Genomic DNA, 24,653 nt, shown 5'->3' on the forward strand with positions numbered 1-24,653 from the left:
TTCTGTGATAGGCCCAGGAGAGCAAGAGGACGCTGCTTGATGTGGCTCCTGGATCAGTGGGTGATTTTTAGTTCACTACAGTTCCCCTTCTCACATGGTTTATTTTAAGAGGGAAAAAAATGGTACTTTAAATGGAATAGTTTCTGTTATAATCCTTAGAGATTTTACAGGTGTTGTCCTCCAGTCTCTCCTTCCGAAACTAGCTTCTCATCCATATTTTTCAGCTTTTATTTAGTAACTACTTTCAGTGGTCTGATTCAGGGAATCTGACCACTGGTGTCCTGATTTCTGAATTGCTATTTCTCTGGGCTATGTCCAGCACCAGTTCCCAGCTCCCATCAGTCAGTAAGGAAATCAGCCTCCTGCCCCCTGTTTTCCTGATCTAGAATCCTTCTCTTCTTCCCCTTGTACTTGTGCCTCACCTGCTGCAGCATCCTGCTGCTGGGGATTCATCCCCTTTTTCTACCCCTCACCCATCAGAAAAACTGAAACAATGGCAAAAAATAAAAAATGAAAAATAAAAAGTAATGAATATCTCTTTCTTCAAGCTTTTAGGTGTGTTCCTGTTTTAAATGCTATTCCAGTCAAGCATTTTTATGGATTCCCTCTCCTCCTTTATGCTCTTCCTAAAGATCCTCCGCAGCCTGCTCTCTCTTACCCTCATCACCCACCTCACCTCTGTTCCTTGAGAAGGGGAAGTTTGCCATGAGTTTGAGAATACTGTGTTCTTACAGTTAAGGAAGTAAGAAGAGCAAATACTTCTAAATGCACAATTGCCCTAGGGTTGGCACCCTCTGAGCAGCTTCAGATGACACAATACTTTTTTTTCATTCCTTTTATATTGACTTGAAGATCCCCAAAGATGGGGATGCGTTAAAAGTTCATATGGGGGTGGTGATGACAGAACTGGGAGTGCTCAGTCTCAACTTCTATTTCATTTTTTGCAATATACTGTTTTAACAGCAATGAAAACAACAGCAGAAAAAAAAAAAAAAGAAAAAAGGAGTAATAATAACACCTCCATCCTTGGAGATACTCAGAACTCAAGTGGGCAAGGTCCTGTGCAACCTGATTTAATTAAGCCTGCATTTAGTATCAGGCTGGATTGGATAATATTCAGAGGTCCCTTCTGACCTTAATTATTCTATGAATCCATGATTAGTAGCTGTTAATAGCAACGGCCCTGAAAATGAAATTTGAAATATGCACAGGGAATGAGATGATTACTTATATACCTTTTTGTGGATCTTGAACTTAAATTATTTACTGATATGTAGGCATGATGTTATTTAAATCAGGGGATAATTTCCTTTTCCAAGAGGGAGAAGGAATCATAATTTTTTTCTTAGACACATGCTTGAATGTGCTGGAAATCAATGGATTTTGAAAATGTGCCTAATGTCAGGCATGTGTTGTGTATTTTCTGGAGCTGTAGCCCATGGTGGGGAAGCAATATTAATAACAGAAAGTGGCAGTTCCTGGAGATTAGAAAGAGATTACATCTCTCAGTACTTCACCTTGGGAAGTCTTTAACCATTCCTCAGAAAACAAGACCATTATAATGAAAAGTCTTCCCTTGTCGACCCTTGAAATCTTATTAGTAAATGGGATCTTTCCTTCCCCAGGGGCTTGATTGACTAACAGCAGAGTGATTCCTGCAAGGTTCATGGAGGCAGCCAAACTCTCATGTTGATACTTATTTTGTGTGCAGCAAGAAAAAAATACCTGTGGATTTATGTCCCATGTTTCACTTTATACTCCACATCCAGACAGGTTCTAGAGATGTTCCTGTAATATTGAAAAATATTTTGGTGTCCTGTTTAGCAATTGAAAGAGAAAACTCACATCTACTATCATTAGTAATAATTAGTAATAGTAATAATTATTACTATTATTAATAGTAATAATAGTGAGAAAACTCACATCTACTATCATTAGTAATAATTAGTAATAGTAATAATTATTTTGTTTTTCTAGGGAGGATTAGTAAGATAAACACTTCACAGATAAAGTTCTAGGGCTTTAGGCTGAGATATTTATTAACTTGGAAGGTACTTATCTCTTAGTTCACTCCCATGTAAAAAATATAATTATAGTAATTATGTTAAAAAAACAGATTACTTTTTAAATTATTTAAAAGGGCTCTTCCAGAATGTAACAGGATGATAATTGCTCCAGCAGCTTTTATGACCTCTGGGGAAAAAAATTAGCCATGGGGAAAAGGGAGATACTAACCTTCTTTTTAGTGTTAATTCTACTTTATTTATTTAATTATTTTTAGTTCAGCATCTTCATTTCAAATACACCTGGCCATTGGGGAAAAAAACTGAATTCTGAGGGTGGGAAGAGCTTCAAACCTCTTGAAATTGATTGTTATGCTAGAAGTCCCAAAAGAGAGAGGTAACAGAGAATTTTCAGAGTAGATAGAACACAGATGTAACTAATATTTGTAGTTCAGAATATCAGCATCTCATTGAAACTCAGACACCAGAGAGTTTGTTGGTTTTTTTTTTGGTTTTTTTTTTTTTTTTTTTTTTTTTTTTTTTTTTTGTTTTTTTGCATTCCAAAACAGAACAAAATGTCATAGAGGATCCTTGCAATGTTTTTATATATAATGACAATATTTCTTATTCTGGATTTTGTTTAGGTGTTCCATATTGTCATTGTTGTTGTGAAGTAAATCTTGTAACAAAGATCATTATGTTCTTTGAGCTTGCTTTTGCAAATATAGCCCTCACACATCCTTGGATACAAAAACAAAGTGTAATGCCTATAGTTTTACATATCTATGAAAAATAAAAAGCAATCCATATGGACACATATTGATAAGAAAGAGATTGGAGGGCCAAGCTGACAAAATTCCTCAAAGGAAGAAGAAAGCCTATAAACTTCCCTTTTCCCCAGGACACCCTTCACATCTGCCCCTGGGTTTTATACATTCCACCTGTGCTTTTATTAAACATGTTCTTAAAGGAATTTAATCAGATTAGCTCAGGTTGATGTGGATACTCAACCCAAAGTAAATTGTTTCAATTTGCTGAACATTGTAAATAAATAAATAAAAATGCTGATCCTAAGTGATGTTTGCTGTTCTGATTTGATTTCATTTCTGACCTGAAAAAATCAATTACTTCCACTGCCAAGTTTTATCCCCCTTTCTCCTCTAACTTCATACTTAAGTTAATGGACTGTAGAGTCAGAAGGGACCACTGTGTTAATGTAATCTGACGGCCTGCACAGCACAGACCATGGGAATTCCTTGCACTAATTCCTGCCTGTAGTGAAATACTTTATAAAGAAAGAAAAAAAAATCATCTTCATCTAGTGTTATTTCATTTTTATCAGTCGTTGTAAGAAGCTCATTACTACTCTGACTAATTCATTCTAGATGGGTCTACCTCTGTGTGCAAGGTGTGAGGATTTAAAATATATTACTTACTACAGCTAAGTAAATTGATTTGGGTTGTGGGTTTGATAGGGGGGAGAGGTTGTCAGGTTTTTTTGTGTAGTTTTGTGGCTTGTTTTTTTTTTCCTCAGTGAAGACAGGTTCATTTAGATGCTCTCAAGGAACATTATCCTACTTTGACAAATAAAGCCACAGTGAAAAAAAAAAAAAAAGCCCCTGCATTTTCTCCTGAGCGTGACAATTTTAAATTTTTTGCTGTTATTTTACCCATTCTGTTTAGGCAGCAAATTTAAAGAACAGATCTGCACAGGAAAATGCACTTTCAGAGACAACTGAAACTGGAAGCACTGTAGCTGTCAGTTTATACATTATTTACTGCAAATTTAGCCCAGATATAGGTTTGTAGTGCTGTAACTACACTGCTTCCAGGACAGAGAGTGTCTCTGCATGGCATTATACTACACTACACAAATGTATCATCTCATTTAGAGGCAGCTCTGGCATCTCTGCATGGGATGCTGTTGTACCAGGGAGGCAGCTCTGCACTCTGAGCAATTCAGGGCAAGAACTCTCTTTTCATTATATGCATGTATGTGTAACTGCCTCTCCCTGGGGCCTCGAGGTATTGCTGTGCTAGAAATAAATTATAATAATGAATAAGTGACCTGGACACACACAGTCCAGGAATCTCTGATGTATGCAAATGGAGCTCAGTGTAAAGGGCTGGCACTAAATCCGGGTGATAAAGTTAACTTACAGTTCTACCCCTGTGCATTTTAAATTTTATGTCAGCTTGTTATGCAGAGCATTTTGCCCCAATAGAAATAAAAAATAAAATATAAGCAAACAAATAAATAAATAAATAACAAATGATAGCATCCACCTGTTCAATATTAGCAAGAGCATAAGAAGATTCCTGAACACTCCCGGTAGACTGTGACACAGGAATACTCTGGCCATAAACCCCACTGACAGGCACCAAATTATTACACAGGAGCAAATTATTCCATTCCAAACAGTCAGCCATATATTTGCAAAGATATCTGCTCGTGAATTTTACAGCATGCCCAGCTCAGAGACATTGGGCCACAATTATGCAAGAGCTGAGCACATACAAGGGCGGGGACAAATATCCAGCACAGCCTCAGAGGAGCTTTAGGGGTGTCCTTGCAGGGCTTCAGGGTCAGGGGGAATGCAGGGGTAGCAGGTATATCACCTGGCCAAGATCCTCCAAGTGTAACCCTTCTTCTTCATCTTTTTTCTTCTTTTCACTGGGTTGAAAAGAAGAAAAAAGATGAAGAAGGGTTACAGTCTGCCCTTCAATGCAGAGTTTACAGTTAGAGTTCCAACAATCTGATGATGCCTGAAGGAAATAATTGAATTTCATCCAATTACTGGAATTAGTGGGTGTCTTTCACCTGATTTCTACAAATTACAAGCCAGTAGTTTCCAAGGGATGAATGCATGTTCAAGGTCCTGTGATGCTGTTATAAGGTCCCTGAGCTTCCACAGTGTGTTGGACTACTCTATACATTTTGTTGGGTTTGTAAAATAAAACCACATCCAACAAAATAGTATTATAGAAAAATCATACATGATTTTACAGGTGGGCTGAACAAAGAACAAAGGGAGAAGCAATAGTGATCTGCAGTAATCACACATTCACATGACAATGTCTACTGGAGACAGATTTGTCCCTGGCAAATAATTTGTTGTGGGTTATTTTTATTTTCTTTTAAGTATTTACAGGTATGGCAAACCATTAAGAGGTTGTTCTCCAAGTTGAGCAAACACACAGGTGAGGCTTTTCTCTACCAGACAAAATTAAGGCTGCCTCTGTCCAAAGATTGTCTGGGACTATCTTTTTTCCCACACCTTTTGATATGAAGCATTTTAATATTGATGTTAGTAAAGTGGTCAGTCATTCCTGGACTTGTACTTTGCATTTTGGACCAAGTAATCTACTGTGCTGTGAGCGATTATCGTGACCAAAACCTTGTGCACACCAAAGAATTCCCCACAAGTGTTTAGAAAAACTGATGTAGAGTGAAGAAGAAGCTAAAGAGATGAAGCAGAATAAAAGCCACCTCCTCTGCCACATGGGAAATGTTTGCTGGTCAGGAATCACTGGCCAGCACATATTTTCAAGTTCTTGCAGTCAGAAATACAATCTGTTTCTGTGGCAGAAGGGCAAGAAATACTATTTATACAACTTTGTGGATAGTTGCCAGGTCTCTGAGTTAAAATTCCCAATTGTGGCTTGGAATATCAGAGGCTTTTAAAAACCCATGCCTTGGTAACTAACTAGGCAGGGAGAGATTGCTAATTTGCCAGCATTAAGATTTTGGAGACAGAAAAATAGATCTGTTTTTCTTATAAATCATAACTGTTTTCTCAGTTCTCTGTCTATGGCTGTCAGTTATAATACCCTTAAATAGCATAACTGTGTCTGTTCATATGCATTTATATGTATTTTACAGGAAATGCAAAGGGTTAAAGCCAACTTGAAATCCTGACTGATGTTAGAAATTGCTTTTGAAATAAATACTGATGAAACATTCATCTTACAGTGATGACTAAAGCTCCTCAGTAGCTGAAACAGGAATCAGACCTTTTAAAAAGAATTCATCCCTGGCTCTTTTCATTATTATCTGAAAATATGATATTATTTTATTATTCTTCACAAAGTATCTGTTCCTGCTCTGCTGCAGATATTCGTTCTTTAGCCTGCAAACATGACATTTGTGCTCTTTCACAACTGAGGCAGCTCTACAGCAGATCCCACAGGAATCACTGAATGGGGAGAGATAAGCCCAGTTTCCTTGCCATGCTGTGAGTGGATCTCTCTGTCTTCTGGAGAGACTGAGCATGATTCAGTGTGATCTCATTTTCCATGAGAGGAAAGATGCAAGGGGTTCCTGTAGTGGAAGAATGAAGAATAATTACTCATATCCAAAGGATTAAGGGGGTACCAAGCAGGAATGTGGGGTGCTTTGAGGAAAGTGGCAACTTCTGCATCCTCTAAGCATCCTCTAGCTTTATGCTAGAACTCATCAAAGTCTTCAATACCTTCTGGCACCAAAAATCCCCTAGTTTTCTTAACTAGGTGTCTGAAGCCTTTCTGTAGATGTTGTGGCAGCTACAATGCAACAAGACCCTCATCAGAAACCTCCGAGATGAGAAAGAAAGCAGCTGAGCAGATCTAGACATCCCAAATTAATCCGCGTCGGCACCTCGTGGGCAGGGTTTTGGAGTCAGCAGTCAGAGCAGGGTGTTCTCAGGTGAAGGAGAGGTGTGAGGAGGGAGGGAGGGAGGGAGAGATCATGATATGCACATTACCTCAGTCAGACTGGCATGAAATTTCCTTGACCCAGCAATCAGACACCAGGGCTTTACTTAAGAGCAGGCAGCTCTTGAAAGCTCGGTTGGGTTGCCTATGACGGGAGCTGCACCCACCTGCACCCAGCCTGACCTGGGGGTGTGGTTCTCTCAGCCTTTCAACAGAAGGATCAATCTGCTCCTTGTCCACCTGCAGTTCTGTGAGGTTATGCTGCAAGCTAATTGAAACAAGGAGTGTCCTGCATGGGATGCTCCTCTAAAAAGAGAGCTTTTAGGCTGCCTGTGGTCAGTACCTCAGTTTGAAGATTTCTTATTTTCCAGAACATCCCAGTGCACAATGCCATTACAATGTCAGGTGTAATCTGTGTGTGAGAGACCTGTCCAGACCAGGCTGCAGAGCTTCTTGGTGCTAGGCTACAGGTGGGAAAAAAGGTGCATTTCTGTGTGTCAGCTCTCCACAGAGCCATGGGAATGGGAGCCACGAGGGATCCAGCTAAGTGACTCAGGTACTCAGTCCTGAATCATGACTGCAGCCCTGGAAAACTGGGATGATTGCATATACCTTTTTAAACTTTGAGAAATAATACACTTAATAAAGGAATCAGTCCTTATTACCATCGAGCCCCTCGCTATAAAGTTACTGCAGCTGAAGATGAAACAATACAACCATTGAGCAGTGAGCACTTAGGTAACAGCAAAATAATTTTGATCAGTGTGATAAGCCCTGCTGAAATAACTCCTACTTTCTCACCCCTTTCAGAGATAAAGACTTTGTGATAAGAAGGCAGCTAGGAAAACTAAATTTATTTTGCTGCCTAGAATTACCTGTAATTTATTCCTGAAAAGTATAGAGAATATGCTGGTATTACAGCAAAGAGCAAGGAGGGGAGGAAACCTACTAAGTTCCCTGCACATTTCTTATGCCTTCCTATGGTTTTCCTGCAGGGGCTGAAATCACAGCCTTGATGTACAAGGGGTATGGGAGCACTTTGGATAATGGCAGTGCTTCAGCCAGATTTGCACCTCCCATGGCAGTGAAGGGCTTTACCATTTCCAAGTACTTTTATTAATTTTATTCTCCTCTCTTAGAATATCTCTTCTGGTTTACACAAGACAATAATCCTAATATCTCCTTAGTGTCCTGCACCTCCTTTCTGCCCTCATCTCCATTCTCCCTTCTGAGAAGGCCTTCCTGGCCAGATCCATGACCCCATCATCAGGAAATTATCAGAGAAAAGATGCCTGTAAGGGGAGTGGGTTTTATTTCAAGAGCTGCTGCTGGCAGTGTGGATAAACCACAGTTGTGACCAATAATCTCTGCTTACACTGAATAATGCAGTTTGGTGTAGAGCCCTCATCACAAATTCTGGCAGATAGCTATTCCTACCTGGAGCAATGAGTCTGAATTGCCATGGTCCTTCCTCACAAAAGCAGTGCAGGTATAATAATAGAATTATGGAATAATAGGATCACAGACTGGGTTGGATTGAGAGGGACTTTAAAAATCTCCCAGTTCCAACTTCCTGATATGGGCAGGGACACCATCCACCAGAGGAGGTTTTTCCTAGCCCCATTCAGCCTGGGCTGGAACACTTCCAGGGCAGCCACAGCTTCACAGAGCTCACTGTGTGGTATTACCTGTTTGGGATAGCTGAAGTACCTGTTTGCTGCATACTTGGTACAGGTGAGTGGGGTGAGTTTTTTGTTTGTTTTTAACTTTGGAAACAAGCTTGATATATGTTCCAAATCTACAAAAATATTTGAAGAAATTACATCTTTAAAGCTGCTTTTTCAGTCCAAGCTTCTTTTCTGAATCCTAAGGTAAACAGAGCTCCTGGGAAAGGGATAATAGAAGAAAAGTGAGGCCTGAGCAACATGATCTAGTGGGTGACATCCCTATCCACAGCAGGGGGTTCAGAACTAGATGATATTTAAGTTCCCTTCCAACACAAGCCTTTCTATAAGTCTATGATAAAAGTCCCATTTAAAGTGGCTCCCTGCTGCATATGCACAAAATCAAAGGCTTCCCATCTGTTAAAAAGGCCTCTCTGCAAACGGGAAAAGAGTGGGAGCCTCATGCTACGGGAGGCTGCAGAAAATATTAATAAACTATGGTATTTGGCAATCGAAACAAGAGCAATCTCAGCAGCAGCTGCCAGTAAATGTGGGAGTGAGAATGGGCTGCCTGCGGCCAGAGTGACACTGCCGAGCCCCCCTTGCAGCCCAGCTGGAATGGGCTGCTGGAATGCAGTCTGGGGAGCAGAGCTGTCACGGCAGCTGCGACCTGCCTGGCAGCGAGCACCAGCGTGGAAATTTCCACGCGGGCCGGAGCGGGGCCAGCAGGTGGCACTGCGAAGTAGCCCAAGACGAGCATCCCAGCATCCCGGCAGTATCCCAGCAGCATCCCAGCATCCCGGCAGCATCCCAGCATCCCGGCAGCATCCCAGCAGCATCCCAGCATCCCGGCAGCATCCCAGCATCCCGGCTGCGTCAGCTGCCGGCGCTCCCCGCGCGGAGGCTGCTGACAGACCACTGACTTTTTATTATTATCATTCTCTACATACCCGCCCCACCCAGCCCTACCACCCCCCTGGATGAAAAGTGCAGTAATCAGCATGAGTGGAAAGGAAGAGCAAGAATGCCCAAAAATGTGGCTAATCCTGAGAAATATACCTCCCCTCCCCACACTCTTTTGACTCTCCCTCCCTCTCATCTCTCTCCGTCTCTTTCAGGACAGCCCTGCACAAAAAGTTTGCTCCCACAACATGAACCAGGAGGATTTTCCCCCAGTCAGAGAAGGAGCATTCCCTGTTTCTCTGCTCGTTTTGAGGATGTGTGACACCAGTTTTACCTTCTGTTCTGTGCACTCAGAAAGAGCCACATGTGTTTTTAGGAGAAAAGCCCTGGCCCTGAGGCTGTATCCCTGGCACTGGCCTGTTGTGTGACTTCCTGCTGTTCATTTTCCTATTTCCCCTTGGGAAAAGTTTCTGTGCTTCAGCTGCCCAGAGGAGAGGCAGTCTCTTACATGACGTGCAGCACAGAAGAGCACCGTGGAAATCTGATCTTCCCTTGCCTGGAGATATCACCCCTGAAATAGTAAATAATCTCAGGGTTAATCATCAACTTTCTTTTTATATCTATGAAACTCATATTTACAGAGTTGGCACAGAAAAATGAGATTGCAAAGGGGTTACTTTTTGCTTAGAAATTATACAACATGCTTTTTTTTTTTTTTTTAATTTTCATTACCATGTAATTTGTAATTAATTCACCATCTCCCTAAGTGGGCTTTAAAATTAGTGCCCTTGCAGCATGTCTCTAGGCAAAACAAAAGCCCTGCTATCCTGTAATGAGATTTTTACTTGCAGAGCTGTTCAGAGCTGCAGCTCATCACTACAGCACACCATCAGCCCTGGTCTGGAGCAGTGCTTTGTGCACAGAGATGAGGTTTCACCTCCATTCTGGAAATGTTCAAGGCCATGTTGGCTGGGGGGCTGAGTAACCTGATCTAGTGGGAAGTGCTGCTGTCCAAGGCAAGGAAGCTGAAATTAGATCGTCTTTAAGGTCCTTTCCAACCCAAACTATTTTATGTCTCCCATGTGCAAAATGGCCTCCCTGAACTCCACACGGGATCCCCACACTGACACTGCTGTGTTGCAGGATTTTTGATGGACTTTAAAGCCACCAAGACTGTTTTGGTCCCATAAATCCTGTGAGATAGACCACTACAACTTCAGGAGCCCAGAGCCCTGATACAAAGATATAACCCCATCCTGTGCTATATTGCACATGGAGAAAGGGAGGGATGAGCCTCAGATTGACAAGATCCAATGTCTACAATCAACACATGAAAAAACCCAACAGAAAGGGGGCTTCCTAGAGAATGAGCAGCAGATGTCTGTAGTGCTGTGGGGGAACTTGCCCTGTACTGGACTACATTTATGGGAGTGATTCATGGATGTATTATCCTAGTTTTATGCATTTGTTAACTCAATAAAGAAGTCAGCCCAGGAGTGAATGGGAAAAGTCAAACTGGCAGTATCCCTCAGCAAGTGTTAAATCAATGCAATGAGCCACCACATCTTTGCTTGGTAGAAGACCTTGAGGGCTGTGAAAGAAAAAAAAAAAAAAAACAACAAGAAAACAACCCTGTTTCCATAAGGAAAGAAACTCTCAGACTGCATTTACATAGTCTGATTCTCCTTTGATATTCTGTGGCATTTCTGCAGGCCTTGCTCTGGTTAACATGTTTAAACACACACGTTTTCAAGGTTAGTTTGACATAAGCACATTCACTGCTCAGGGCACCTGATAGTCTGAAACACTCGCTCAGCTCAGCCTGCCCAGTGTCCTGACATGTTCCACAGCTCACTTGTGAAATCTGCTGGCAGTCTGACCTGCACACAGGTTATTGATAATAGAGCAGCATTTGCACCTTCCCTGGGGAACCTGAAATCCTCACACTGCCGAGTGCCAACATGCGTGGCCTCAAAACACATCAGTCGAGGTCCTTCTGAGAGCTTTGGCAGAGTTGTGGAGAGGTTCTCACCTCCTGGACACCTGACACACCTTCACTAGTGTCTTAGTTAATTTGCTTTATCTAAGGTTTTCTCTATTGTTATGAAATCCAAAAGTGGTTAAGACAGGCAAGCATCTCCTTTACAATCCTGTGTGGTTTAAATCCCTCACAGAGAGTGAAAGAATTTTTGTGGGAATTCTGTCTTTTGTCTCTGTTGATAACCTGGGATATTAAAAGAATCATTTACATTGGTATTTAATATATATAGAATACCAATATAAATGATTCCTATATTATATATAACATACCAGGTTTCTGCCTGGTATAATTTCATACTTGGGGAAACCAAGCCATAATAAGATCAGAGACTTCTTGACTTCTTTTTTTTTTTTTTGGTCTTGTCTAAGGATAGGAACGAGTTAATAATACTAGTAAGAATGGAACAGACAATAAAACTCTTGTCTCTTTATTTCCTGCTGCACTCAATTATCAATTTCCTCTTACAGTAGGAGGGGCTGTAATTAGGGAAACGGGTGGCTTTGCACAAACAAGTTATTTTCATACAGTATTGAAAATATTGCTTAGCAGAAGTTCAGTATCTGTATGACTTCTCAGCACTGCCTCAAAGTAAGTAGGAAAATAGTAATTTAGATATACATATGCACATGCATACACTTGCCAGCACTCTGTTTTAATGGAACATTAAGCTAATGTCACATTAAGTTACAAACACTTCTTATGGAAACAAAAGCAGCATCTATATAAATATCAGATAGATGTATTATGGTCTGAAAAACTGCAATAAATAGCAGATGGCTACGCAGTAATGGGACACTAAAAAATATTTATCACCTCTTTGGAGTGTGCTGCTGCTCCTGTTTGTTGTCAGGACGAATGGCCAAGCTTGATGCGTGGTGTTTGAGGCAGTGCATGTCAAACCACACACAGAGCCACCCAGGGTGGTTAGGATGGGCAGGCACCCCAGTGGGGTCATCTGGTCCCACCTCCCTGCTCCAGCAGGGCCATCCCAGAGCACCCCAGGGCTGTGTCCAGAGGGGTCTGGAATATCCCCAGTAAGAGAGACTCCATCCCCTCTCTGCACAATCCGTTCAGGGCTTGGTCACTGCCCAGGACAGAAACTCTTCCTCATGCCCAGAGGGAACTTCCTGGGCTCAGTCCCTGCCCATGGCTCTGGTGCCATTGCTGGCCCCAGAGCAGAGCCTGGGCCCTGCTCTGACCCTCCCTGCAGATAATTGTGAACAGTGATGAGGTCCCCTCTCAGTCATCTCTTCTCCATGCTGAACAGTACTTGGAATTGTGATGTATAGAATGCCTTGGGTTGGAAGGAGCCTTACAGATCATTTAGTTCCAACCCCCTGCCACAGGCAAGGACACCTCCCACCAGAGTAGATTTCTCAGAGCCCCACCCAGCCTGGTTGTGAAAACCAGGTAGGGTTTTCATTTAAAATGACCTGATCCTGATACAGATAGTCAGGTTCACAGAACTCACACTGCTCTGGGTCTACAACAGCATGAGTGGTGAGTAGGACACAGAATTTTGTGTCTGCTTGGCAGAAGAGTGGATGAATTGCTGAGTTATGTCCCTAAAAGTCTTTGGACCTCTGTTTTGACTTTGTCTTGCCCAGTCAAATTTTCCAAAAAGGATCTCCTGAAGGAGGAGTTTTCATAAGTAAAACTTATGCCAGATCTGAGAAAGAGTTTTATAAGTAAAACTCTTTCTCAGATCTGGCAACTTTTCCGTCTATGTCTGTACCTCTCTGAAATCAGAGACACATTTGTACAGGAGAGGTTTGATTTTTAGTTCAAACTCAGACTGCAAAAGAAGCTAATGGAGGCCACATAAATAAGCTGTTTATTAGAATGAGTTAGAAACTTCAAGACTTCTTTCTTACATTTCTGGTTTTAGTCTTCAGTGAAGATGACTTGTCTGTTTCCCGTTTCATCCCTTTGCATCTACTTTTCTTTCATTGTTTAGGCCAGTTTTTTATCCTTACTTTTTATCTGTCTCACTAGTTCCCCTTTCTTCATCTCACGACCAACCTGTCTTCCTTGTTGACTTTATCATCCTGATATGTGTTATAAGCATATAGGTTTATGGACTTGTAACTGGGGACCTGGGTCATTTTAGTGCTGCAGTTTTTCTTTACCAGATACTCAGGGCTCCATTGCTCCCTGTTCTTTCAGAGATGAAGCCTGATGGTTTCATCCTCGGCGTAGGAAGATTATGAGTCCTTAAATCTGAGATAATGATTGTAGGTTCCCATTTTAGTCCATTATACACGAGGCAAGTTGGTGGCCTTTGCACTAAGTGAAGTTAGTCTGAAGTTTTGCTGAATCTGCCTGTTTATAACTGAATACAAAACTACATTTCTAAGGACAGAAAAACATCATATATACTTATCCTTAATCTCTGCTATTTGTGTTCTGGGTAGTAAAGGACACTTGAGAAAAAATAAGACTCATTCAGGTCAAGTCTGTAGCTGCCCATTCTGAAGGAAACACTCACCCATGAATTTCTCACCTCTCAACCTACATCAGTCTCAGGTTCTGATAATGAATCCAAGTTCCCAAGCATATATGCAGGGAGAGGAACCTGCTCTGACATTCTTGCTAAAGATGATCTCCCTTACAGATATTTCAGTCATTTAAAGGAAATCTCAGCTCAGCACTACATGAAGTCAGAAGGTCTTTTATGACAAGATCTGGCAAATAATTTCCCTGGTTTTCATTTCAGCTGAGCTGCTCCTCTGTCCTGTGTGGCTGTGCTATATATCAAAATCCAAAGTTTATTGTATAAATAGAGAATGTAAACAAAAACATCTTTGGGGGGGACAAGAGAAACTCAGTTTATACTCTGGTTCCAGCCATTTACCTTTTGTGTTGTGTTCTTGTGTTCTGTGCTTCTCCCTTCCACAGCATTGTTACCAACCGCAGAATCATGAAGTCATACAATAGCTTGTGTTGGAAAGGAATTTAGACACAATTGAGTTCCATGGGTAGATTCACCTTCGCCTAGATCAGGTTTCTCAAAGTACCATCCAACCCCATTATCCTGGATGGGACACCCACAACTTCCCTGGGTAACTCATGCGGGGCCTCTCAACCCTCACAGAAAATAATTCCTTTCTCGATATCTAATGTAATGGTTGGTTTGCAGCCCTTCCCTCTTGTCCTGTCCCTCCATGTCCTTGTCCCCAGTCCTTCTCCAGCCCTCCTGAAGTCCCTTTAGGCACTGGCAGGGGCTCTGAGGTCTTCCCAAAGACTTCTACCAGCTCTCCCAGCCTGTCTCCAGAGCAGAACTCCAGTCCTCTGAGCAACTTTGTGGCCTCCTCTGGACCGCTTCACATCCTTCACAGAACTGCTGAGAGGAATCTCAAAAGAGCAGAGAGGGAAAATCACCTCCTTTGATGTGCTGGTCATACTGACAAAGATATTTCCCCATCATAGAGCCTGTTTTGAGGCTTGTGCTCAAAGCAGATGTGTTAACAGAGCTCTAAACACTTTCAGAGTGCACAAAACCCCTTAGAGAGAATTATTAATGACTTAAAGAAGCATGGTGGAATACGTGTGCATGGGGAGGAAAGAGTTAAAGCCTGCTGCTTCCTTGCTTCATGATGGACAACATCCCAACTTCATTGTGCAGGGCAGCCATAGCAGCACAGAGTCCTTCACCAATTAGTTACTGCTCACATTTCCCCTGTTTCACACCTCACAGTTCAGTAACACCTGGTCACAGAAGACCAGAAGGTGGTTAAGCTATTTTATTTGAAGGGGGAAGAATGAGAGGCGGGGAGAAAAAAAAAGGAAAAAAAGAAAGAGTAAATGTGCTCATAGCATTCTCCTTTTCTGGTGTATACCAAAGAAGGAAGCAAGTTATTCTCAACACACAGAAATTGAATAATTACCTCTGTTCCTTAAGGCAGTGTTATCATATTCGATGTATTTTTTCATTAAGCATATCAGACAGAGATCAATGAATGTAGAAGAGTTCTCTCTTCCCCTTAGCAGTGAATGCTAATGGTGCTGAACTGCCGTGATACCACACACCTCTCAGAAAGAAACAAATGCTGTGCTCTCCATTAGAAACCTGACTCTTTGCTACAGCCAGAAGAAAGCTCCATTTTGAGCACTGATGAATGGAAAGCTACAAATCCACTGTTAGAGTGAGAAAGGTTTTTTTTTTCCTTCTCTGAGCCCCCAGCTAATGCTGTACAGGCAGGAGATGGGAGGATGGCACAATGTCAGTCTCTTCTTGAGAAGGTTGTTTTAAACACAAATGTTCACATGCACACTACCTCCCTACAATTACAACTGCAAGTGTTGAAAAATTAGGGGTTTTTATTTAGTTTCACACATGAGAGTCAGCAGTCTCATCAGAGGCAACCATGATTTTGTGACTATTTTTTACTGAGTGTCAGCACCACACATGCTGGTTGTACCCGCCAGTTGATTGTGATGTAAACATGGAGTCATTCCACCAAAGCCTATTTCTGACACTTTTTCAATGCCTGGAGCAGTCTGGAGCTTCCATAAGCCAACATGGAACAAAAAGCTTCGGTTCAGGCCCAAAAGAAAAAAAAATATATATAGTATTCATGTCTTCTTTCCCATTTCACCAATAATATCTCAGAATTAACTTTGAGCAAGTAAAATTTAAACAGAAAGAAAACAGTTCAAATTTACTTCATGTTTGATCAATAGAATTTATTTTGGAAATACAGACTGTACTATGGATATGGATGCATTTGCATTATTCGCTCCAGCCAATATAGGAAAAATGGGTATTTTGGCAGTATTGTTTGTATGAGTTTTGTGTCTACATTTATTCACATGAAACCCAACAAAGGGAGGCCTAATAACCTGGGTCTCTATGAAAGAGCACAAACTTTTGTGTGTGTGTGCTCTTACTGACCAGCTGAAAATGGCCTTCTGCTGCTGGAAAAAATAACTGAAAATTCATAAAGAAAAAATAGACCTTAAGCTTAATTCATCTGTATCATTAAATATGATGAATTATACTTCCTCTACAAAAAGTCCAAAGAGCAGAAGCAGTGAAAAAACTGTGTCTTTTCAACAGGATTTCTCACAGGGTTTAGGTTAAAAACTAGATTAAGAAGTTATGGATTCACTGACTTCAGTAGAGCAATTACAATTTCTATAAACAGAGTATGTCCTGGAGTTTCTTGAACAAATACCATATTGCAAAAAGAGTCAGGGGAAACTATATTGTTTGATACAAAATATTTCCGAGAGACTCCCAGTGAAATACTTCAGAATAATTCAGGGAAAGAAGGAAAGATTGCACAAATCCTGCACAATATATCAGCTGTCTCCCTGCAGTGCTTTGGCACTTTTAACCATTCCTGAAGTTCAAATTAATCTTGGGATTATTCAGCCATCATGTTTAAATAGCAGAGTTATGTAGTTTACCATTAACTTTGTAGTTAGATTCAGGACAAATGATGCAATTTTCTGGTTTGTCAAATATAACTTTGCTTTTGCTTTGGCTGAGAGGTCCCTTGTGGAAACACTGTGTGGTTTATTTATGGTTCATTTGTAAAGCAGATAGGTTCTGTTAAGTAGACACAAGTTAGAAGTAAACTGATGTGCAAGCTGGCGAACATATTTTGCCCTACTTAAATTACATTTACCTCTATCTGTAAGACTTCAGTCTGGCCTGCAGACACTCTACATTTTGTGCTCTGGATTAACCCATATATTTGTGGATATTTATCCTAGCTGGACTATTTCTATGCATCCAGGTTTTCTCTATTGTGACAAACTGTGCCTATGCAGCCTTTGTCTTTTTTACCATTGTCATTCTGCTACCATAGAATAGCACCTGGTTCTGCTCTAACTAAAAGGCTCAAGTTGATCTGTGCTGTTTGCCTTGTATTGGCTATCCCTGGTCATCCTGATACAGTTGTCTAAGCACATTTGATATCTTACATAGGAAATAATAATTATTCATGCTAATTGAAGGCAGCTTCACTTGATGTGGCCGGGAATATGAAAACCAAGGAGATCAAAATCCCCCCAAAAAGCATGCTGAACACTGAAAAGAAGTTAAAATTTTAGCAATATTGAAGGCACTTTATTAAATGGAAAGATTTGGGCTTCTGAAGCAATGGCCAATATGTATGTGAATTAGGCATCTGGAGCGCTTATTAAAAAAGGAATTCATTTAGAGGGAATTAAAACCCTATAGAAAGTGGGCTAATCATAAGGAAAGGATGTAGCCTGTAACTCATGCTGAGGAAGGGGTACATTAACACATTAATTTTAAGAGTCTCAATCTCGCTTTTATTTATATTTAAGCTTCTAATTCTCAAATAATTAGTCATTACTAATATTTAATGACTGGTTTGCTAATTAGGTATCCCTAGATGGAAGTAAAGGCAGTTAAACCCTAACAAACTGATCATTAGCTACAGTAATGATCAAGTTCTTTGGGATTATTACTATTATAAACTATAATTAACAGTTTATAACAGCTATATTTTATTTTGTATTTTGTTTTCTCTAAAGAAAACATCCTGGAGTGCTGCTGTGAGGCTGTGCTAAAACTCTTACTGTTAGGAATGTAGTGAAAGCACCCATTTCCTCCAGTTACAAAGGGAAATATTTAAATATTTTCCTAAAATAGCTGCTACAGTGTGTGGTTTGTTGTCAGATGTTGGCTGAAGAATACACCAGTGATGCATTCTAGTAACTAGGGGAAGAGGGAAAAAAAGCAAATAAAAGAAAACAACTCATAAGATATGTAGTGAAAGAAAGCCTAACTCAGACACTGTAAATTTGCAGTTAACCTTTCTAATGGGTCAAGTCCCAAATTCTGTTCTTTTTGTCCCATTTCCTACCACAAAGAGCTTCTTTTGCAGTTTGCAAGAGAATTAAAGGGAGAATTAAACTTGTGTCTCATTGCTAAACAATCAGACCTCGGAAATGGAGCTGACTTGATTCTTTTCCAGTAGTTGCAGTGAACTTGCAGTGAACTTTTCTTTTACAGGGATAGGATAACAGTAAGGATAATTAGCTCAATTACCAGCTAGCTAACTCATTTTTAGGTTTGAACCAAGATGGGTGCATTTTGTCTGAAGAATTTTCCTAAGAATTTCTCTTAAGGGTGTTCATTATCAGAAACATATGGCTAAATATTGCATTCTGGGCAGAAAATCAAAGTAGGCCTAACCTAAATTTGAGCAGCTGAGTGTCTCTATTTCATTTTATACATTGACTTGGTCTCCATTGATGGTAAAGATAGCTAGGATACCTAACTCATATACAGACTGCTCTTTGTAGGTAGATGTCTACTTAAAGATGAATATATTTGAGGAATAAATCTCTCAATGGGTGAGTGATCTGCAGACCTTCCAGGAAGGATTTGATGATCAATAACAGCTCACCATTTCTTATTCTCTCACTTATTCATATTCACAGCTTAGCACCACAGGTACATTTGTTAGTCTGTCTCCCTGTTGTTGCTTGAATCAGTATATTCATATGTAAATACCTCATGTTGTTGTAATTATAATTCCTTAATTCATCTATAATGCTTTGACCCAAGCATCTGGGCTCTAAAGGTCTGTCAGCTCCTAAATATTTTCAGATTTTCTCCAGCAAAAACCAATTTCTGACAGAATGACAGACTTGCGCCTCTCTCCTCATTTCCTGTCCCAGGTTCTCTTCCCAGGCTTTGTAACAGAAACTAGGCCTGAGAACAAAATCTGATTTTCTTTATTCCTTAACTTGGTTCCTGATTTTATTGTTTAATTCAAGAGGAATTGCATCTGCTCCTCAGTTCTGAGGTGCAGCCCACTTTAGTCAGCACAGGCTCAATTCCTCTGTGTTGGCTGAGAATGTGGATTAAGCAGTCTAGTCCTGCTCTGTGACTCACCTTTCCTATTCCTCTTCCACCCCTCACATTTTCCTGAGTGCTTCTGCTGCCTTGTAAAGGTTAACTCTAGGAGCTGTACAGATTTTTTTTAAGGTCCCTCGGCACTTCAGTTGTCCATTTTGACCACAGCTGTCTAGTTTACCCAGGACTTATCTCTCTGCCAACTTAGAGGTCTAACCTTAACCTAAGTCAAACTATAATTCACTTGCTTTTTCCCCGACATTCCTGTCTAAGTGCAGTGGGCTCTGGACTATGATAAATGTGCTCAGGCAGTGCAGGAAACACTGAGCCACAAATTGTCTTGTCACAGAAATATAAAACCACCAGTTTTGCTCATTAGCAGGAATCCTGAACAGAAAGAGAGAATACAGAGCAGAGTGGGGACTGTCTATTGTTTGCATTATAATTGTAGTCATTATAATAATTTTCCTTTTTTTATTAGGTCATTTAGATGATGAAATACCTTTAAGGGGGAGAGGATAAAAATCAAAGTAGGGGCTGATGCAGACATTTTGTGGAGAGTGTAGTAGAGAGGGACCAGAAATTGGGATGGGAGTATAATTCAAGGGAGAATCCTAATATGGGTGACCGGGATAATTTTAAGGATGTACTCTAGGAGCTCCCACTACCAATGCAATCTGAATTTTGGGAGGAGAACTGAATGGGTATGTCTCCAGGAATCAGTCCTGAAGAAAGTACCAGAAATTGTTCATAAGAGACCTGCAGATAAGTGGGTTCCTCTGATATGAAAGAAGCTGCTGGAATTCTCACAATTTAATCCTCATTACATGAGGGATGAATAACATAACCTAGCCTAGCTGGTACCTTTTTCTAAATCGCTGATACATGAAACAAGACAGAAGGGTACAAAGTTAAAAAAATAAGCTAAGAAATTGTCCAGGTTTTCATAGACGGTGTTAAAAGCAGGAGGGAACATCTATGAGCAGAGCCCTAATTTTGCAGAAAACAAGAACAAAATAAAATGAGGGAGTGTGGAACCAGTGGTATGGCAACCAGAAAAGCATGATTCAAGGAGACAGTCTAGTAGAAGTCATGCCCTAAAGCATAACTGTGGACTTCAGGCTACACTCCCAAAAAACACAAAAACGACACAACAATCCATTGAGGGAATTAACTGATCCATTACAGGGGGTTACAATCAAAATCACTTGGTTAACTTGGGAAAATATTCATGGCTAAAGCAAAGAAGAGGAAAAACACAGCTTGGGGATTAGGCTGGGATCAGCCTGATTTATCCCTGGCCTCAGATCATCAGTTTGTGTCATACTGTTCAGCAGGTGATGGGATAGGTGCTTGTAGCAGTTCCAAAAGCAGCCTGGAGGAAACAGGAACGTAGTTCAGAGGGGTCCACCCTGTCAGAAGGTCAGGAGGGTCCAGCTACAGTTTTAACCTGAACATCAGGATCAGAGCCATAAACTCTGAGTTCCACTCTGTATTTCATAAATAAACCAACTTGCTCAGCAGAAGCTGTTGCTGTTGGTTCAAGCAGGGGGACACATTGCTGTTCCACACATCACAAAATCCCAGAGTAGCTGGGGAGCAGCAGTGGTGTTGGAAGCAGCTCATGCCAACTCTGCTGTATTCCCCCTTTAGCCACGATGTTAAGCTGTCACTTCCGAGACAACACAATGGTGGGAAGCTAATTTTTTGCAGATGAGAATCTGCCTAAGTACCCAAACATAAAATGCAAATACTGCTGCATTTAATTTACTACGTGTAGACCAGTTGCCCACCTGTCAGAGTGCAGGCACCCATTTTTTTGGGCAGGTTTCTGATTCCATAGGATCCTGTTTAGAGGACAGGAGACCAGAAACCATGTGAGAGCACAATATTTTCCTCAAAGTCATAAGGCAGCCCAAGAATCTACTAAATCATGAGAGCTTCTTAACCTAGGTTTACTCAAAACTGTAGGTACCACACAGTGGTGATAGCTTAGCTGTACACAGTTGCCTCAGCTTTTCTTATTGGAAATGTAATGTGCAGTGGTATCAGGCAGGGAAAGCAGCTCTAACTTCCATCATTGTGAGGCAGTTTGTCAAAGTTCCCCAGGGAATCCTTATGCTTCCCATCATGTTTTGTAACAGGGAAGGCCAGCTTTGTACTCTCAGCTCACAACTGGCACATAAAGGATGTGTACTTTTAAATGCAGCCTGTATGTGTGAGATGCAATTGTCTAAGGGATACAAATAGGCTGTCTCTGAGGTTTTATTAAGGAGAACTTGGTACTTGATGATAGCCCTCCATTTACATAATTAAGACAGATGTTGCCACTGCAAAAAGCTTTCCAGCACAATGTTATTTTTGTTGTTTTATCATTATCTCAGCTGGTTGGTTATATGGTGGTTGGAAAGTTTGGAGCTGATATTTTTAAAATCCTAGTCCCAGTCATAACCAGGTCTGCTGTAGTTACTTTTTATAAATTTTACTTATTTTAAAACATATCCTTGATCCTGCTGTGCACTATAAAGTTCATGAACAGGAAGATAGCTTGAAAAAGAAAGAAAACAATCAATTTACAAGTTAAAAGTCCTACTGTTAAAACAGCAATTTAAGGGGAAAAAAAAACTAAAAAAGCAAACCCAAGCTAAAAATTCAGGTACTATCTGAAATGGAGAATCTTTTATCCTGGAAGAATTGGTTCCTTTTCAGTCAAAGCCAAATTAGACTAAACATCATTATCAGCACCAAGACTGTTTATCAGCTTTACTAGGAAGGTCTCACTTCTCTGCTGGTTTGTACTGGCATGAAAATAATTTGACCCCCTGGTATCTTTGGGTCATATACTCATTGATCATTGCTTTGTTTTTAGTAGACATTTATTAAATCTAAACCCACATCGCATTCAGCAGTGAGATTAAATAGATTTCTTGCAAATAGCCTTGCTTTTGCTGATGGAAATCATCTTTTGGTAGCTAATGAGCTGCTGGTAAAGGATATGCTTTTCTGTTCAGGGTGTGTGGTTGAAAATAATAGGCTGGACCTTTTTACCAGAAATTATTAACAAAAGACTTTGGTTTGTTGTGCAGCAGCAAGTGTTCATGTCTAGAGTCTCTGTGCCCAGGACTGATCATTAGAGTCTCATTTCAGAATTCAAGTTACATAGCAGCTGAAAGTCACTCTGAAATGCACAAAACAAAAACCTCCAGCTTTGCTTCCCCTAATTTTTTTTATTTTTTATTTCTCTTCCCACACTGTCCCAGAGTGAAGAACTGCAGGGATGGAACTACCAGCAGAACTCATCCCACACTGAAATATTTGGAGTGTGAGGTCTTGAAGTTATCACCTCATTCCAACCCTCCTGCCATGGGCAGGGACACCTTCCACTATCCCAGGCTGCTCCAAGCCCCATCCAACCTGGCCTTGGACACTTCCAGGGATGGGGCAGCAGAGATGGAATTTCTTCCTAGAATCTCATCTAAACCTACTCTTGGTTTGAAGACATTCCCTCTTGTCCTGTCATTCCAGGGAAGTTACTCTCCATCTTTTCTATTATGCTTGCATAATAAGAGAGACAAGTGGGCTCCCCATTATGTTTGCAAAAACATTGAAGTCTCACCTTATTTATTTTTACCATTGGTCTGGTTTTTTTTATTTTACTTCTAGGTGCATTATTTCTTACTTCCATACTATATCATATGAAATAGTTCTATCTTGTATCCCCTTTATTTAGAAAACAAGCAATTTCACTCCTAAAACCTTTAGTAAACGACTTTACAGAAGATGAATAAGTAGACTGGGTGAAATCTAATAAATCCTTTAGATGATGAGAACATTTCCCTGAATTCTTTATCTTTATTAACTATTAGAGGCATGTTCACAACAACCTTTTGATCTATCACTTAAGCCTAAATTCCATTCTCTATGGCTTTCTCCATTTACAAAGCCTGAACATCAAAGCAATTTTCATACTTTCCAGTGTCTGAAGTCACTTAGATTTGGCCTTATAAATCCTTATGAGGGTCATATTTTGGTAAAATTTCTAGTATATTTTAGGCTACCATCAAACTTTGAAATCATATAAAAATCAACGGATGCACTGGAAATTATAATCTTAGCTAAGAAAGTACCATGAAAATTTATAGCATCAAATTCTGGACACCTGTTTTATGTGCTTGTGTTAGTTGTCTAGTAGCCACAGGCTTCACAGATAAATAATAGGTAGTAAAAGTCTAATTTAAGGGGTTTGAGTTGTACTGAGAGTTCTTTGTCTTTATTGAATATATATAAAGGCTATGGAGACCAGGCTGCAAGCAAATACATCTAAGTATAATTTTCAAAGCTAGGAAGAGCTAGTAGCCTTGGTTTTTTCCTCCATTCAATATGAATTCCAGTTACAAGTTACTTTTACATAGAACTTTAAACAGTTTGGAAATATGCTGGTAGGTAGACATCATATTCCTATTTATCCATCTCCAGGACAGGTGCCACCAAGAGGGTGTCCCTGATGAGGAACTGGGAGTTGGTACCTGGAGTGTACCTGGAAGATAATCTAGTTTTTTCCCTTGGTGAATCTATGTTGACAGGAAATTAAAAAAAAAAAAAAAAAAAAAAAAAAAAAAAAAAAAAAAAAAAAAAAAAAAGGAAGAAAAGTAAAGAAAACAAGACAAATAAAACAATATAAAGCTGGAAAAGAAAGATAAAAAGAGAAAGGAAACCTTATTTCTTGTCTCTTTATTCAAAGTGGATATGTTTGGAATTTTGCTTGATTTTGCAACCTTGAACTTTTTACCTAGGCAATTAAAAAAAAAGAAATAACCAAGATATGATAAAAAACTGATACAACTCAAACCCCTTCCTCAGCTACTAAGGAATCTCTCAGAAAAGGTTTCTTAGGTTTCTCTTTTCTTCCTTTTATAGTGTTTGGGTTTTTTCCCACTGTTTGTTTTTGTGGATTTGTTTTGTTGGTGGTATTGTTGTTTTTGTTTGTTTTGTTGTTGGTTTTTGTTTGTTTTTTGTTGCCTTAATTTCTCATCTGTAAATTAACATGAAATTGCTTAAAAGGCTCTACAGCAAAAATTTACAAGTTTGGCTTATGGAGCTTTATCTGATTTTCAGAGACAAATGGTAAGCAATATATCAGCAAGTATGGAAACACAAAAAATTCAAGCATGAGCCAAGCCTGTTTAACAATCATTATGCATTTAGTATTATGGAAGAAATCGAGCAAGCAAGGAACACAGACCAAAATCAATATTGTTCACCACTGAATAACCACAAATCATTTCATAAAAAAATTATATTCCATTTTGTAAGATGGTGGCAGTTGAAGCCATTAGCTGTTCAAGACTTTTGTTTAAATGGAAACTGTCTAGCTTCTGGAAGAAAAGTCAGTTTAAGCAGTATACTGTGGATATGGCAGTAGAAAATCTTAGTACTTGTTTTTTAAATGTAACAAGGACTGGTGAAGGGAACCACGAGTGCAAAGCAAACATCTGGATAAGGATTTGCTG

This window comes from Serinus canaria, chromosome Z (assembly GCF_022539315.1).
Source record: "Serinus canaria isolate serCan28SL12 chromosome Z, serCan2020, whole genome shotgun sequence".
In the NCBI taxonomy this organism is placed as follows: domain Eukaryota; kingdom Metazoa; phylum Chordata; class Aves; order Passeriformes; family Fringillidae; genus Serinus; species Serinus canaria.